Genomic DNA, 16233 nt, shown 5'->3' with positions numbered 1-16233 from the left:
ATCTGACCTCAAGAAATGCAATTTAGTTTTTTTACATAAGTACAATACTGATGCTGCTTTAATTCTGCTACATTTCTAAAGTCATCTTCACTTCCAATTTGTTGCTTGATGTCACATAATAACAATAACTCTATATAATTTCTGCCTCTACCGCGAAGACATTGAAAAATGTCATAAAATAATGTGTTGTTCATTGAATTTGAGAGGGAAAATGTCTGACTATATCTCTTGAGATTTCAAATTGAAACTCGCTATAAGCACTGACACACTGAATAATGCTGTACAGCATATTATATACCTTTTATCTGCAGTGAGCTGCAAACGGAAAACGCTTGAATGTTCTTCTCTTAGGCCATATCCTGTACTCATCACAAAGTACAATCATTCGCTCTCTATAATGTACTGTATGCTAAAATCAGTTTATAGAATTGATGAGATAAATTTTGGCATTTTCATTGTAGCTTTATTCTATTTTTCTGAAATTATCTAGCATCTGAGTATAAACTAAATTTGTTGAAAATTGTTGTCCACTCCTGGAATACTCCTTCTTAACTGCTAAAGTGGCCTAGTATAATAAAAAAAACACAAACTCATCTCCGAGACTGGTGTCATTCCAGAGTTGTTGATACTGTGTTTCCCTGAGGTCATTCCGCATTACCGCCAATGAAAAAATTGTTTATGTAATATTAATATTTTTTATTTCATAGGTCGACGCATTGTTGATTATCTTTGTTGATTTTCTTGGTCCTGAGAAAGGGGACTTGATCACAGAAACGCGTCGACTGCTGACATTGCTTGTGGTCAAGGAAGTGATAACGTGTCTTTTTTTCTTTAATTTGTGGCATTTTAGCAAGTAAAAATGGGTTAGCCAGTGGTGGACAACCTCTTAAAACCCTTCAACCACGGGTGATTTTCCGTTTTGTTTTTGTTCCCCTTCTTCCGAGAGCCACAACTTTTTTATTTTTCCATTAATCTTTCCAGATGAAGTCTTGTTTTTTGCAAGACAAGTTGTAGTTTTAAATGAAACTATAAGTTTTACAATATAGCGTACTGGAAAACAGCCAAAAAATTCCGAGTGCGGAAAAATTGCAAAAAAAGTGCTATTTCAGGATTGTTTAGGAGGTATTTTATTCACTATATGGTTATATGGTAAAACTGATGTGTTGGTGTGATGTCTCAGGTCGGTATGAGTTCATAGACAACAAACATGTATAGGTTTACTTTTATCTAAGGGGTTAAAAAAATTAAGAAGTTTGTCCAAAAGAAAGTGGCACACTTTTTGCGCCATTTTCCGTGACCTGTAGCGTTCTCATTTTTAGGATATTAGATGGTGGCTCAGTGGTTAGCACTGCAGCCTTGCAGCGCATGAGTCCTGGGTTCGAATCCCACCCAGGACAACATCTGCAAGGAGTTTGTATGTTCTCCCCGTGTTTGCGTGGGTTTCCTCCGGGTACTCCGGTTTCCTCCCACACTCCAAAGACATACAGATAGGGAATTTAGATTGTGAGTGTGCCTGATGTATGTAAAGCGCTGCGGAATATGTAAGCGCTTTTATTTAGGATATGGGGCTCAGTGATGGCTTATTTTTTGCATCTTGAGCTGACATTTTTAATGGTATAATTTCTGCACAGATGCTACTTTTTGCTCGTCTGTTATTGCATTTTGCGCAAAATTTGTGATAACCAAAAAACGTAATTTTGGAGTTTGTAATTTTTTTGCTGCTATGCTGTTTACCAATCAGATTAATTGATTTTATAGTGTAATAGATTGGGCATTTCTGAACATGCTGATACCAAATATGTGTATATTTTTTGAACTTTTAGGTTTTTTTATTTTTTTACATTTTTTTAAAACTTTTTTTTTCCTTTTTTTATTTTACTAGTCCCTCTAGGGGACTATAAGGATGAGCAGTCTGATCACTCATTCATTTCTACTGATCAGAGCAGCACAGCTCTGATCAGCAGAAATGCTGTGTTCTTGTTATAGCTGCTGCTCAGCCGACTGTAACAGGAACTGCGTTATGATAGCAACAGGAGTCATCACATGACCCATCGCTACCATGACAACCATCGGCTCCCCGTGATCACATCATGGGGCCTCCAATAGTGGTGAGGAAAGGTACTTTTCCCGCTGCGACGATTTAAATCACGCTGTCACATCGCAGATCCACCTGCGAGAGACGCACATGTCTGCTGTTCAAATCAGTAGACATGTGCAGGGATCACTGCCGGCTCACTGCAGCAGCAGCTGGTGATCGCCCATTCATAATTTAGGACGCTCCGTTGCGTCCTATATCGTAAAAGGGATAATAGGAATTTTTAGCAATAAGCAATAGGTCAATTCCTTCATAAGTAGGAAGAGACACCAGTTGAGCAGAATATTTTAGTTTTCTGTTAGCCTTTTATGTGAAATAAGACTTATGCAGTGTGATTAAGTGCAGATAACATTGGCCTACAAAATTTTCCTTTTTTGTGTTAAATGCATTAAATAGTCTGTTTTTCTATGGCAATGTGTCCCCTGATTCCAAATCTGCTTTCAAAATGTTTCTATCTTTCAGGTGTTTTGCTTAAGATGCGTTTACATTTTTTAACATTTTTATTTTTAACAAAAATTATTTACTACAAATTTAAGTTTTTTTAATTATTTAAAAAAAAAAAACAAAAACAATTTTTCAATATTTAGCTGCATGCATGTTCCTTTTTAGTGCCCACCAGTAGTCTGCATAGATTTTTGGGCTCCATTTCCCTTTATGGTCTTTAATTAGCACAATGTCCAGCTGAAACCGTTTTCTGTGCTCGTCACTGACATCTTCAAGGCTATTGGGGAAAAAAAAAAAATCTAAATAGCAATCCAGGAAATGTATCTTAAGAGACATATTGCTTTATAATTCTTTGTAAAGTTGTAATAAATCAGTCTCGAGATCTCTATAGTTTGATGCCTTATGATTGCCAAGGAAATTTACAACTACATTTTTGAATGACTCCCACACCGGTGCATCAGTCTTCTCTAATTTTGTGTCAAAATCAATGTCTTTAATAGTTTATCTTTTTGTGTCCCCACGAAAATTCTTCCCTTGCCGATTTATGGAAACTTGTTTCTGAAGTATGCAAAACCCTTTCTATCATGATCCATTATCCCAACTTTTAGTGGAGCAAGTGAAACTTTTTCTGGAGCTTCCAAAGTATGATGCAGGACATTCTTTCTTCCGGGAGTCAAACAAACAGTGGCCACTGTTTTTTGTAAAAAATTTTTGCAGTCTTTGATGCCCCATTCGCAGAGAAAATAACAAAAGTTTGTATAGACAAGGTGTAACCTAAGAACCAAGGCTAATAGCTTCAGATTACCACAAATATTCCACATGTAGTTTTGAAACAGAAGGTGCATATTTTCATATGTTTCTTTCATAATTTCTGCATATGTGTTCTTGTTATAGCTGCTGCTCAGCCGACTGTAACAGGAACTGCGTTATGATAGCAACAGGAGTCATCACATGACCCATCGCTACCATGACAACCATCGGCTCCCCGTGATCACATCATGGGGCCTCCAATAGTGGTGAGGAAAGGTACTTTTCCCGCTGCGACGATTTAAATCACGCTGTCACATCGCAGATCCACCTGCGAGAGACGCACATGTCTGCTGTTCAAATCAGTAGACATGTGCAGGGATCACTGCCGGCTCACTGCAGCAGCAGCTGGTGATCGCCCATTCATAATTTAGGACGCTCCGTTGCGTCCTATATCGTAAAAGGGATAATAGGAATTTTTAGCAATAAGCAATAGGTCAATTCCTTCATAAGTAGGAAGAGACACCAGTTGAGCAGAATATTTTAGTTTTCTGTTAGCCTTTTATGTGAAATAAGACTTATGCAGTGTGATTAAGTGCAGATAACATTGGCCTACAAAATTTTCCTTTTTTGTGTTAAATGCATTAAATAGTCTGTTTTTCTATGGCAATGTGTCCCCTGATTCCAAATCTGCTTTCAAAATGTTTCTATCTTTCAGGTGTTTTGCTTAAGATGCGTTTACATTTTTTAACATTTTTATTTTTAACAAAAATTATTTACTACAAATTTAAGTTTTTTTAATTATTTAAAAAAAAAAAACAAAAACAATTTTTCAATATTTAGCTGCATGCATGTTCCTTTTTAGTGCCCACCAGTAGTCTGCATAGATTTTTGGGCTCCATTTCCCTTTATGGTCTTTAATTAGCACAATGTCCAGCTGAAACCGTTTTCTGTGCTCGTCACTGACATCTTCAAGGCTATTGGGGAAAAAAAAAAAATCTAAATAGCAATCCAGGAAATGTATCTTAAGAGACATATTGCTTTATAATTCTTTGTAAAGTTGTAATAAATCAGTCTCGAGATCTCTATAGTTTGATGCCTTATGATTGCCAAGGAAATTTACAACTACATTTTTGAATGACTCCCACACCGGTGCATCAGTCTTCTCTAATTTTGTGTCAAAATCAATGTCTTTAATAGTTTATCTTTTTGTGTCCCCACGAAAATTCTTCCCTTGCCGATTTATGGAAACTTGTTTCTGAAGTATGCAAAACCCTTTCTATCATGATCCATTATCCCAACTTTTAGTGGAGCAAGTGAAACTTTTTCTGGAGCTTCCAAAGTATGATGCAGGACATTCTTTCTTCCGGGAGTCAAACAAACAGTGGCCACTGTTTTTTGTAAAAAATTTTTGCAGTCTTTGATGCCCCATTCGCAGAGAAAATAACAAAAGTTTGTATAGACAAGGTGTAACCTAAGAACCAAGGCTAATAGCTTCAGATTACCACAAATATTCCACATGTAGTTTTGAAACAGAAGGTGCATATTTTCATATGTTTCTTTCATAATTTCTGCATATGCAAGAGAAACAGATGGATTTCTGTTGCTATTATGCAGAAGTACCGTTTATAAACTAATTTTTGAAGAATCTATAAAAGGCCTCAGTTCTCGAGGTTTGTACTCATGTCCCATTGCATCTAGCAAAAAGTTCACATTATTACAGTAAACTAGGTCTCCATTCATTGAAAATAAGCATTCAAGCTCCTGCTGCCTTTGGCAAAAAGAGCATATTTTCGTCTCCTACTCCATAAGTGCATAGTGAAACACAATATAGTGAAACACAATATCATAGTTTAAAACCTGCTTTACACGTTGCAATTTCGCATACGATATTGTCCTGGAGTGGGAGGGACGTTCGGCGTCACATTGACGTCACGCGGCAGCCGGCCAATTGAAGCGGAGGGGCGGAGCTGAGTGGGACGTAAACATCCCACCCACCTCCTTCCTTCCGCATTACCGGCCGGGAGCCGCACGACGTAGGTAAGATCTGTTCATCTTTCCTGGGGTGTCACACACTGCGATGTGTGCTACCCCGGGTATGATGAACAACCTGACGTACAATTCATGAGGAATGTACGACGTGCGTGCGATGAACGTTTTATCGTTCAATCGCAATCACACGTAGCAGTTACACACTGCAATGTAACTTACAGTGCCGGATGTGCGTCACTTACGACGTGACCCCGCTGATACATTGTAAGATACATTGCAGCGTGTAAAGTGGGCTTAAGACTAGAGCATAATTTGGTGCTTTCTTTACTAGTTTTCCATTTCTTTTTATCTGTGAAGTTTAACCCATTTAGTATATGGACAATGCTACCAGGTGTGCATCTTGGCGGATGTATTCATGCCTTTAACAATGGTTTGAAGGTGAATATATTTGGGCTCAATGTCAGCGTGTTACATATTTGGAAGCCAAGGTCATGGTAATAGATCTAAATATGCAGCTTGCAACACTCTGCGGCATCGCAAATCTGGAAACAAGTTTAGAGCTCACTAAGCATTTTTTGGCTGGGCAAATGATATGGAGGAGACTGGAGATGGGGAAGATCAGGAGCCAGATATTGGCATCTGGATAACAGTTAGAAGAAGGGGTAAGAGGTAAAATGTCAGGCAGCCCAGTCTTGATCTGGCAGAATCTAGTAAATATTGCTGTATAGCTAATATCAGGAATGCAGGCCCAGGACTAGGATCACCACAGAAGGATGTTGCTCCTAGCAACCAGGAAAATGACTTCTGTAAGAAGGATGGTGATAGGAGTGCCACAAAGACAAGAGAGATGGTGGTAGGTGACTTTATAAATAGAAGGACAGACAGAGCCATCTGCCAAAGAGAACAGTGTTTTGTTTGCCAGGTGCTTAGGTTCTTCATAATGTAGACTGAACACACAAATGGATGGCTGAAGCTGGGAAAAACCCAGTGGTTATGATACACATTAGTACCAATGACAAAGTTAGAGGGAGGTAGAAGATCCTTAAAAATGAGGAACTAGGTGAAAAGCTGAAGTCCAAGACATCCAAGTCAGTGTTTTTAGAAGTACTGTCAGTGCTACAAGTGTCACTAAAAGGACATTGAGAGCCTAGTGAGATAAATAAGTGGATAAGCAATTGGTGCAGGAAGAAAAGCTTTGGGTTGATGGAGAACAGAGCCGACTTCTCTGTTAGCTACAGGTTCTATGGTGGGGACAAACTCTACCTCAATGAGCAGGGTGCAGCGGTGTTGGAGGAAAAAAATGGTCAAAAGGGTGGAGGAGCTTTTAAACTAGGATCTGAAGGAGGGATGGTAATTTAGCAAATAAGGGAATAGTTAGAGTAGACAGAGAGAGCGAGTGTTACGGTGGGACTGGCAGATCAGGATAAGGTAGTGTATTCCCAATTGCCAGTCGGGGACCACCGTGCTCCCAGATGGAAAAGGAGCTGCTGGCAACCCAAAGGTTAGGCAGAGAATACAGAGCTGGATGACTCTGAGATAACCCAGGAAACCTGGGAACTGGTCACGTGTGTAGGGACACGTCAGACCGGATGACAACCCAGCTAGCGTTTTGGTGCACCTGGCGCTACACCGACCACGTGTGCAGGCAACACGTCAGGCCAGGTGGTGACCAGGTAGCGTTACCCGAAAGACTGCCGCGAAAGAGCCTTGTCAGCAACGTGTGTAGGACACGTCGGGCCGAGCGGTCCTCCGATTAGTGTTTCTGGTCACCTCTCGACTGGCCATGTGTGTGAAGGACACGTCAGGCCAGGTGGTCACACCAGTAGCGTTGACTGGGAAGCTGATACGAGGGGAACAGGGTACACACACCTAGCCCAGGAACTCCTTGTTAACGCCACAGGAGACCTGGGATATGCTGTCCGTGTGCATAGGAAGCACAGCTGGACAGGAGGCGAAGCAGCCGCAGCTCAGTTAACTCCACTGGGCTGCACAAGCAGGACTGGACGGTAGAAGGTGGAAGCCTGGTGCCTGTCCCTAATGTGCTGAGCCACAGGTGTCTTGGCGTGACAAGTACCGGACGCCTAACCCTACCTACCGCTTCCAAACAAAGGCTTATGCCGCAATGGGCCCTATGAATGGAGGGGTGCTCACAACAAACATATGAGAAGACTGCAAACCTCCATGTTGTCTCCAGCCCCTTTTATAACCTGGGTCTGCCCCAAACCCAGGGTGGACCACAATGGCACCTCCAGGGGATAATAGCGGAGTGCCATGTCATCAGCGACATCACCAGCGGCCTATCTGGAACCGCCACATTACTGATGACCTCATGGCTGCCACGCCCAAAACACCTCACCAGTCATCGTCTGGCAACCAATGGTGAGGTGCTGTGTCATAGGGGTGGGCCTCCGCGAGCCAGTCCGGAGTGGCCACATCATCAGGACACCTGATGTGTGTCGGCCTATCAGAGCCTACCACTTCACGAACATGCCCAGTGAGGTCCTTACCGGACCTAGCCTCTGATGCACTAAGTGCCTGAGCATGCTCAGTAGCCTGAACAACAGTCTCAGAAAACAGACTATGTCTTAGCATGCTCAGTAGGCACAACAAAGGACTTAGACATGGCATGATGTCCAAGTACCTGTGCAAAGAGGCTTCTCGTGTAGGAGCATGCTCAGTAGCCTGAACCAAGGACTTGGCCTCAGAAATGGATTTATCAGGCTGAGCATTCTCAGTAGGCGAAATACTGGACTTAGGCTCTGGCTGGGGTAAATTGGTGCGTGCATGTGCACTAGCCGCCTCCCCACACTTAGACGTGGAGAAGGAAGCAGCCAGCTGGTTGACCCGAGGCACGGAAAAAAATGGCAGCCGGTGCCTGGGTGCGACAAGAACTGCAGCAGGCTGCTTGCGGCGCCGATTCGTAACAGCGAGACAGTATGGCTCAATAATATTTAGGGTGACTGGGACAAAGTAAGGAGGTGAATAGTAGTAAGAATTGTGATAATAGTATGAAATGTCTACTGTAAGATGCAAGGAAAGCTGATTTCAACAATTCTGGGAAGAGCTTAATAGAGTAGACTGGGGCCATGGCATGGTAACTGGGGATACTGAACATAAATAGGCCATGTTTAAAGATATACTGTATTACTAAAATCCTGCAGAAAACATGACCCCTCTGATAATAAAATATCCAGGAATAAAAAGAAACCACTAGAGATAAATAAGACAGTATAAAGTATAATAAATCAAAACACAGAACATTCAAAATTTTGAAGGCCGAGAATACAAAAATAGCATTTCAGGAGTATAAAGATCTTAATAAACAATGGAAAAAAAAGAGAAAACTAGCTAGCAAAGGTACCTATTAAAAAACAAATGTCCAACAATACTAAAATAAATCCCTAAAGATGTTATAAATACCTCAATGCCAAAAAGAAAAAAATGGATGTTTTCTGCCCTTAAAAGATAATACTAAGATAATTATTGAGGAAAAAGTAAAGGCCGAGACATTAAGCAGGTACTTTCCATCCGTGTTTACCAATTAACTAACTGCTCCAGGGATTATTCAACAAGGAAAAAATGCAAAGTTTGCTACCTGATATAACTAAGTTGACACAAGAAGTTGTCTGAGCAAATGAAACATTGACAAATACCCCTGGCCAGTTAGCCTTCATCCATGGATATTGAGGGAATTGAGCTAAGTAATTTACAAATCATTATATGTCATCACCTGGCTCTGAGGATGCTCATTCAGCTGTTTACTTTTGTATAAAAAAAGCAGATTACAGACATCTTTCTGGCTTTAAGAAACACTAAAAAGAAATCATGAAAACATAATGTGCTAGCCAGTAACAGTTATTTTTCAAGACCAAACAGGGGGAAAAATTATGGAATCAATCAATTATGAGGAAAAAATTATGCAATCACCCTGTAAATTTTCATTCCCAAAACTAACACCTGCATTAAATAAGATCTGCTGGTTAGTCTGCATCTAAAAAGGAGTGATTACACCTTGGAGAGCTGTTGCACCAAGTAGACCGACATGAATCATGGCTCCAACATGAGAGATATCAATTGAAACAAAGAATAGGATTATCAAACTCTTGAAAGAGGGTCAATCATCACACAATGTTGCAAAAGATGTTAATTGTTCACAGTCAGCTGTGTCTAAAATCTGGATGAAATGCAAACAACATGGGAAGGTTGTTAAAGGCAAACATACTGGTAGACCAAGGAAGATATCAAAGCGTCAATACAGAAAACTTAAAGCAATATGTTTCCAAAACAGAAAATGCACAACAAAACAAATGAGGAACAAATGGGAGGAAACTGGAGTAAATGTCTGTGACCGAACTGTAAGAAACCGCCTAAAGGAAATGGGATTTACATATAGGAAAGCTAAACAATAAAAAGATGACTGCCTGAAGAGAACATGTAAATTTCCATAGTCATTGATGATATGGGACTGCATGTCAGGTAAAGGCACTGGGGAGATGGCTGTCATTACATCTTAAATAAATGTCCAAGTTTACATTGCAATGTTGGACACTTTTCTTATCCAATCAATTGAAAGGATGTTTGGGGATGATGAAATCATTTATCAAGATGATAATGCATCCTGTCATAGAGCAAAAACTGTAAAAACATTCCTTGAAAGAAGACATATAAGGTCAATGACATGGCCTGCAAATAGTCCGAATCTCAATCCAATTGAAAATCTTTGGTAAAAGTTGAAGAAAATGGTCCATGACAAGGCTCCAACTTGCAAAGCTGATCTGGCAACAGCAATCAGAGAAAGTTGGAGCCAGATTGACGAAGAGTACTGTTTGTCACTCATTCAGTCCATGCCTCAGAGACTGCAAGCTGTTATAAAAGCCAGAGGTGGTGCAACAAAATACTAGTGATGTATTGAAGTGTTATTTTTTTGTTTGTTTGGTTTTCATGATTCCATATTTTTTACCTTATAATTGAGTGATTCCATAATTTTCCTTCTGTTTGGTCTTGAAAAGTAAACGTTACTGGCTAGCACATTATGTTTTCATAATTTTTTTAGTGTTAAAGTCAGAAAGTTAACATTTGAAATGACTTTAGTTTTGTGCCATGTCTATGATCTGTTTTTTTAAACAAAAGTAAACAACTGAATGAACATCCTCAGAGCCAGGTGATTCCATAATTTTTGCCAGGGGTTGTAAAAGGGTTGGTGCCAAAGGATTGGAGGATTGCTGATGTGGTACCAATATTAAAGAAAGATAAGAAGGTGGGTCCAAGAAACTATCATCCAGTAAGTTTGACATCAGTGGTGTGCAAAGTTATTGAGGGTATTAAAGAGATAACATGTAGAAATATATTGCAGAGAACAATATAATAACTGACAACCAGCATGGATTCAAAGATAAGTTGTGTTTAACAAACACGTTGGGTTTCTATGAGGAGGTAAGTGCAAATCTGAATATTGGTAATACAACTGATATAATTTTTCAGGACTTTGCAAAGGCATTTGATGTACCCCAAAACTACCTTGTAGTTAAGCTCCAGAATCAAGAACTAGGGGAAACTATAAGCAGGTGGGTAATGAATTGGCTAAAAGACAGGAAACAAAGAATCATCATAAATGGTAGAGTGACAAGTAAAAGGGTAACAATGTTTTTAACTTGTGACTTTTAGGCTCCATATATTACTACTCACTACATCTATGAGTGTGAGACTTCAACCATTTTATAGCCAATCATCTTGGGTATCTTATACATAAATTAGACTTGCAACTATTTAGCACATGGTTTGTTATACAGATCCTTGTCATACCACTGCATTGTTAATTACAATCTGTTCTCAAATTCCCTAAAATCTCAGTGTGTCACTTGGTTCAATCCCAAACGAAGGGGCAGTCATAAAGAAGATTACTCAGGAAAAGAGAAAAAGCATCATCCAGCTTATTGATAGTGGTGTCTCTACCAAGAAAAGTGCCAAACTGTATCAAATGATAGCCATACCAGTTGAAAGATTACAAAATTATGTTCAACCATCCATTCAAAAGTCAAGAGGTGGATATCCAGGCAAAATATTGGGAGACAAGTCAGCTTATCAAAAGGTCTATCTTTCTTGGCTTGACGTTAACAGAGGTGACTCCCATCCCTTCATAATAGTGAGATAACAGATGTCTATGGAAGTACCGTGTATTGCAAATTACACAGGTCTGGAATGGAACTATGTAGAAGATATCTGGGATCAGATTTCAGTCGAGACATGCTTGAATCCGGTCAAGAACATCCCGGAAGGATTCAGACAGTGTTGAAAGCCAAAGGTGGATTTACAAGATATTAACAATATAATAAAAATTAAAATTTAGATTTTCAGGAGGAAAACAGTAAAAATGCAGTGACATGCCAAGAATCTACATGACTAATGATATTCTAAATAGTTGCAAGTCAAATTTATGTATGAGACAGCCAAGATGATTCCCTAGAAAATGAAAGTTGTCTCATACTCAAAGCTGTTGTGGATGGTGAGATATGGATCCAACAAGTCAAAAAGTTAAAAACATTGTTACGCTTTTGCTTTTCACTGTACATTCTCTAAATGGTATATAGCCAGAGGCGGGGTATGGCAGGGATCTGTGGTAATACTCGTACTGATTGTTTTTAATCTCTTAATTAAATACCGTGTGGATGAGATTGAAAGTAAAATATCAATATTTGGGGACGACACCATACTATGTAAGATATTAAACACTGACCTTGATAGTACAATATTACAAAACAATCTGTATAAGAAGTCAGAATGGGCAATCACTTGGTAAATGGGAGATAATGTTGATAAATGTTGTGTAATGCACCTTGGATGAAGTATTGTTGCATATATCATAGAATCATAGAATATTAGAGTTGGAATGGACCTCCTGGGTCATCTAGTCCAACCCCCTGCTCAAAGCAGGATTCACTAAATCATCCCAGACAGATGTCCGTCCAACCTCTTTTTAAAGACTTCCATTGAAGGAGAACTCACAACCTCTCGTGGCAGCCTGTTCCACTCATTGATCACTCTCACTGTCAAAAAGTTTTTTCTAATATCTAATCTGTGTCTCCTCCCCATCAGTTTCATCCCATTGCTTCTAGTCTTTCCTTGTGAAAATGAGAATAAAACTGATCCATCTACATTTGTAGACGGCTATTAAGTCTCCTTTCAGTCTTCTCTTTTGCAAGCTAAACAATCCTAAATCCTGTAACCATTCCTCATAGGACATGGTTTGCAGACCAGTCACCATTCTGGTCACTCTTCTCTGAACTTGCTCCAGTTTGTTGATGTCTTTTTTAAAATGTGGTGCCCAGAACTGGACACAATATTCCAGATGAGGTCTGACCAAAGAGGAGATAATGACTTCACGTGATCTAGACTATATGCTTCTGTTAATACATCCTAGAATGGTGTTTGCCTTTTTTGCTGCTGTGTCACACTGTTGACTCATGTTCAGTCTGTGATCTATTAGTATACCTATATATATTACATATATATTAAATTGAAATAGATCTCGGAACTACAGAACTGGACTTGGGTATTCTGGTTACAAATAAGCTGAGCAGCAGCACTCCATGTCAGGCAGCAGCTGCAAAAGCAAACAAAATTTCAGTGTGCATAATGACAGAGAAAATCATGCGATCCAAATGTATTGTTACCCCGCTATAAATAACTTGTAAGGCCACATCCAAAATAAGAGATCCATTTATGAAAAAGACCTGGTTCATATCCTGTGTCACTAACCAGAAACCAGTTGATCCCTTTGTAGGACTTCACATATAGATGAGGGTGCTGCACTTGTTAATCCCAGCGCTGGACAAAGATTCACAGGATTTAAAAAACAATAGTGGACCTGTTGAAGAGCCTGTGTGCAAAAATGACCATTGTCCAGCCTCTTGCACTTGCACCTTATTGTTCCCCCTCCTCTGCATGACGGTAACTACCAGAGCTGTTATTTTATGAAGTCGATGGAATGAAGCATAACATTTTTTCCTTGGATTTAGAGTGCCCCTATCATTTTGTAATGCTGTAAAATATGGGATCCTGTTTTGGGATGCACATTTTAAAAAGGATATTCAGAAGTTAGAGTCAGTTGAAAGGTGGCCACTAGATTATTATAAGGAATGGAGGCCTCCCATATGATGTGAGGGTGGAAAAATTGGGTTTGTTCAGCTTAGAAAAAAGACGTCTCAGAGGAGATCTCATTTATATGTATAAATACATGTGAAGTCAATATAAAGGAATGGTACATGACTTACAGTATCCCTACCATAGACATTACTAGGGACCAGGAGCACTCATTATGAGTGTGAAAAAGGCAATTCCAGCAGCTAAATAGGAAAGGGTTCTTCACAGTTAGAGCAGTCAGGCTGTTGAATGACCTACCTGCAATGCGTAATAATGGCAGATACTACAGTATAACAGCTTTTAGAAAAGGCTGGATGATTACTCAGTACAATTAACATTGTGGATTATAGATAATTTAGTGACAAAAAAAATCAAATTGGTGAAGAAAAGCTGAACTTGAAGGACCTAAGTCTTTTTTAATGCTATGTAAAAATGTGAATATTTAACTATGTAGTCCCAAATTTTGCATTTTCACAAGGGTAATAGGAGAAAATTGACACAGCAGGGCTCGGAAGTAAAAGAGCGTCATTTGACTTTTAAGGTACCTTCACACATAACGACTTACCTGCGATCCCGAAAACGATGCGACCTGATAGGGATCGCAGGTAAGTCGCTGGGAGGTCGCAGGTGAGATGTCACACAGTGAGATCTTACCAGCGATGCAGAACAATACAGATCGCAGTTGCGACCTGTATAACGATCTCAGCAGCCACTGTGATCCTGTTACACAGTGTCAAACACAGCGATGTGTCCTGCACAGCAGGATATCGCCTTTGAAGAAAATGGCCTGGACCATTCTGCAACAACCAGAGATCTCACAGCAGGGGCCTGATCGCTGGTAAGTGTCACACATAACGAGATCGCTAACGGGATCGCAACTGCGTCCCCAAAACGGTGACTCAGCTGCGATCTCGCTAGCGATCTCGTTATGTGTGACAGTACCTTTAGAGTGCAAATGCGTCTGGAATAGATAATGGACACTGTCAATTTTGCCAATCCCCTGATCTGCCTAAATAGTGCCCATCAAGTAATCCCATTATGGAAATTACACCCCTTGAGAAATGTATCTAGAGGTGTGAGCACCTTGAACCTGCAGGTGCTTTTCAGAATTTTAAAATATTGAATCATAAAAATTAAAAAATTATTTTTTTTCCAACCAAAATGTTGTTTTAGCCTACATTATTTTCATTTTTACAAGGGTAACGAGAAATGGACCACATAATTTATTGTACAATTTTTCCTGAGTACACTAATACCTGATATGTGGTCAGAAACTCCTGTTTGGGCACATGGCAGGACTTGGAAGGGAAGGAGTGCTATTTGATTTCTGAAGTGCAAACTTGCCAGAAATACAGTAAATTGAGGATGCTATGTAAAATTTGGAGATCCGCTAAGGTTCCAAAACATCAGAAACCCCTCCAAATGTGACACAATTTTGAAAACTATACCACCCAAGGAATCAAGGAATTTATTTAGGGGTATGGTAAGCATCTTGAACCCATTGGTGCTTCACAGAATTTTATAATATTGGGCCATAAAAATGATGCTGAAGTAACATTTTTTTTTTTTTTTTTCAAGGGTAATGAGAAAAAATGGAACACAAAATTTAGTTAAGCAATTTCTTCTGAGTATGTAAAACTCAGAAGGGAAGGAGTGCCATATCAGAGTGCAGATTTTGCTGGAATGGTTTGTGGGTGCCGCCATGTCACATTGGCAAAGCCCCTGAGGTACATGCACAGCAGAAAACCCCTGCAAGTGACCATATTTTACAAATTAAAACTGTTAATGAAATCATCTAGCAGTGCAGTGAACATATTAATACCACATACAGTATGTTTCACAAAATGTTATACCATTGGGCAATAAAGAAAATATAATTACATTTTTACCACTAAAGTATAGTTTTCGCCCCAGATTTCACATTTTCACAATGAAAAATAGATAAAAATGACTGCATAATTATTACACAATTTCTTGTGAATGTGACATGTGACTAACATGTGACATGTGACTGTAAAATACCACTTGGACACGTTGATTAGGAAGGACCGCTTCCAGAGTCCAAAAGCCCAGAGTTTTCTAGAATAGTTTGCGAACTTCATAAACAAAGTCCCAAAGTGACAGAAGGGTAAAAATCTCCTTCAAGTGACTCCAGTTTGGAAATTACACGCCTTAGGGAATTCATGGATGTGTGTAGTAATCATTTTGACTCCATGGGGGTTTTTCAGAAACAAGCAGCAATAGATTCTTCAGGGTGAAAATGTAAATCTGCAATTGTAGTGCCCAGTACATTGTGCTCAGCTTGAGCTTCTTGACAACGGGTATGGTCGAGTCATTCTTGAAGACTTTACATAAACCCCCCACCATTACCTTATCTAAAATAAACAGACTGCACACCAATATGGATTTTATTGGCCACAGCAGCCTTTTATTATAACAAAAACAACATAAATAACAGAAATCCACTCAACAGAACCGGAGGGTGGTCCTCGAAGCCCCAAAAACCTGCCGACGGGTATTCTACCCAAACTGTAGCCAGACTGATGTTTTACCTCCAGCCGCTCAAGCACCGGCTCGTAGGCACCAGTTAACCAACAACCTGGCCTCATCTGAACACATGTCCCCAACCCGCGGCCCACCAGGCCTACCACGGGATTCCTCTACCCGCCGGCATATAAAGAGTGCACATGAGGGGTCCAGAACCTGACGGGTTCCCCCCCACCGTTCCGCCACAAACCCCAAATTCCAACTTCGAGGACCCTCCTCCCCTTCGCCACCAGCATAAATGTTTTATGTCCAAACCCACTGCATTTAGG

General features: G+C 39.9%; 1 protein-coding gene across 1 annotated transcript in view; it reads left to right on the top strand.

Annotated features, from left to right (window-relative positions):
- KCNMB2 (potassium calcium-activated channel subfamily M regulatory beta subunit 2) overlaps positions 1-16233 on the top strand; it is a 1063037-nt gene that overhangs the window by 8577 nt on the left and 1038227 nt on the right. The window lies entirely within an intron of this gene.

This window comes from Anomaloglossus baeobatrachus, chromosome 3 (assembly GCF_048569485.1).
Source record: "Anomaloglossus baeobatrachus isolate aAnoBae1 chromosome 3, aAnoBae1.hap1, whole genome shotgun sequence".
NCBI lineage: Eukaryota > Metazoa > Chordata > Amphibia > Anura > Aromobatidae > Anomaloglossus > Anomaloglossus baeobatrachus.
The sequence above is the reverse complement of the archived record's forward strand: the minus strand, read 5'-3'. Positions and strand labels throughout refer to the sequence as shown.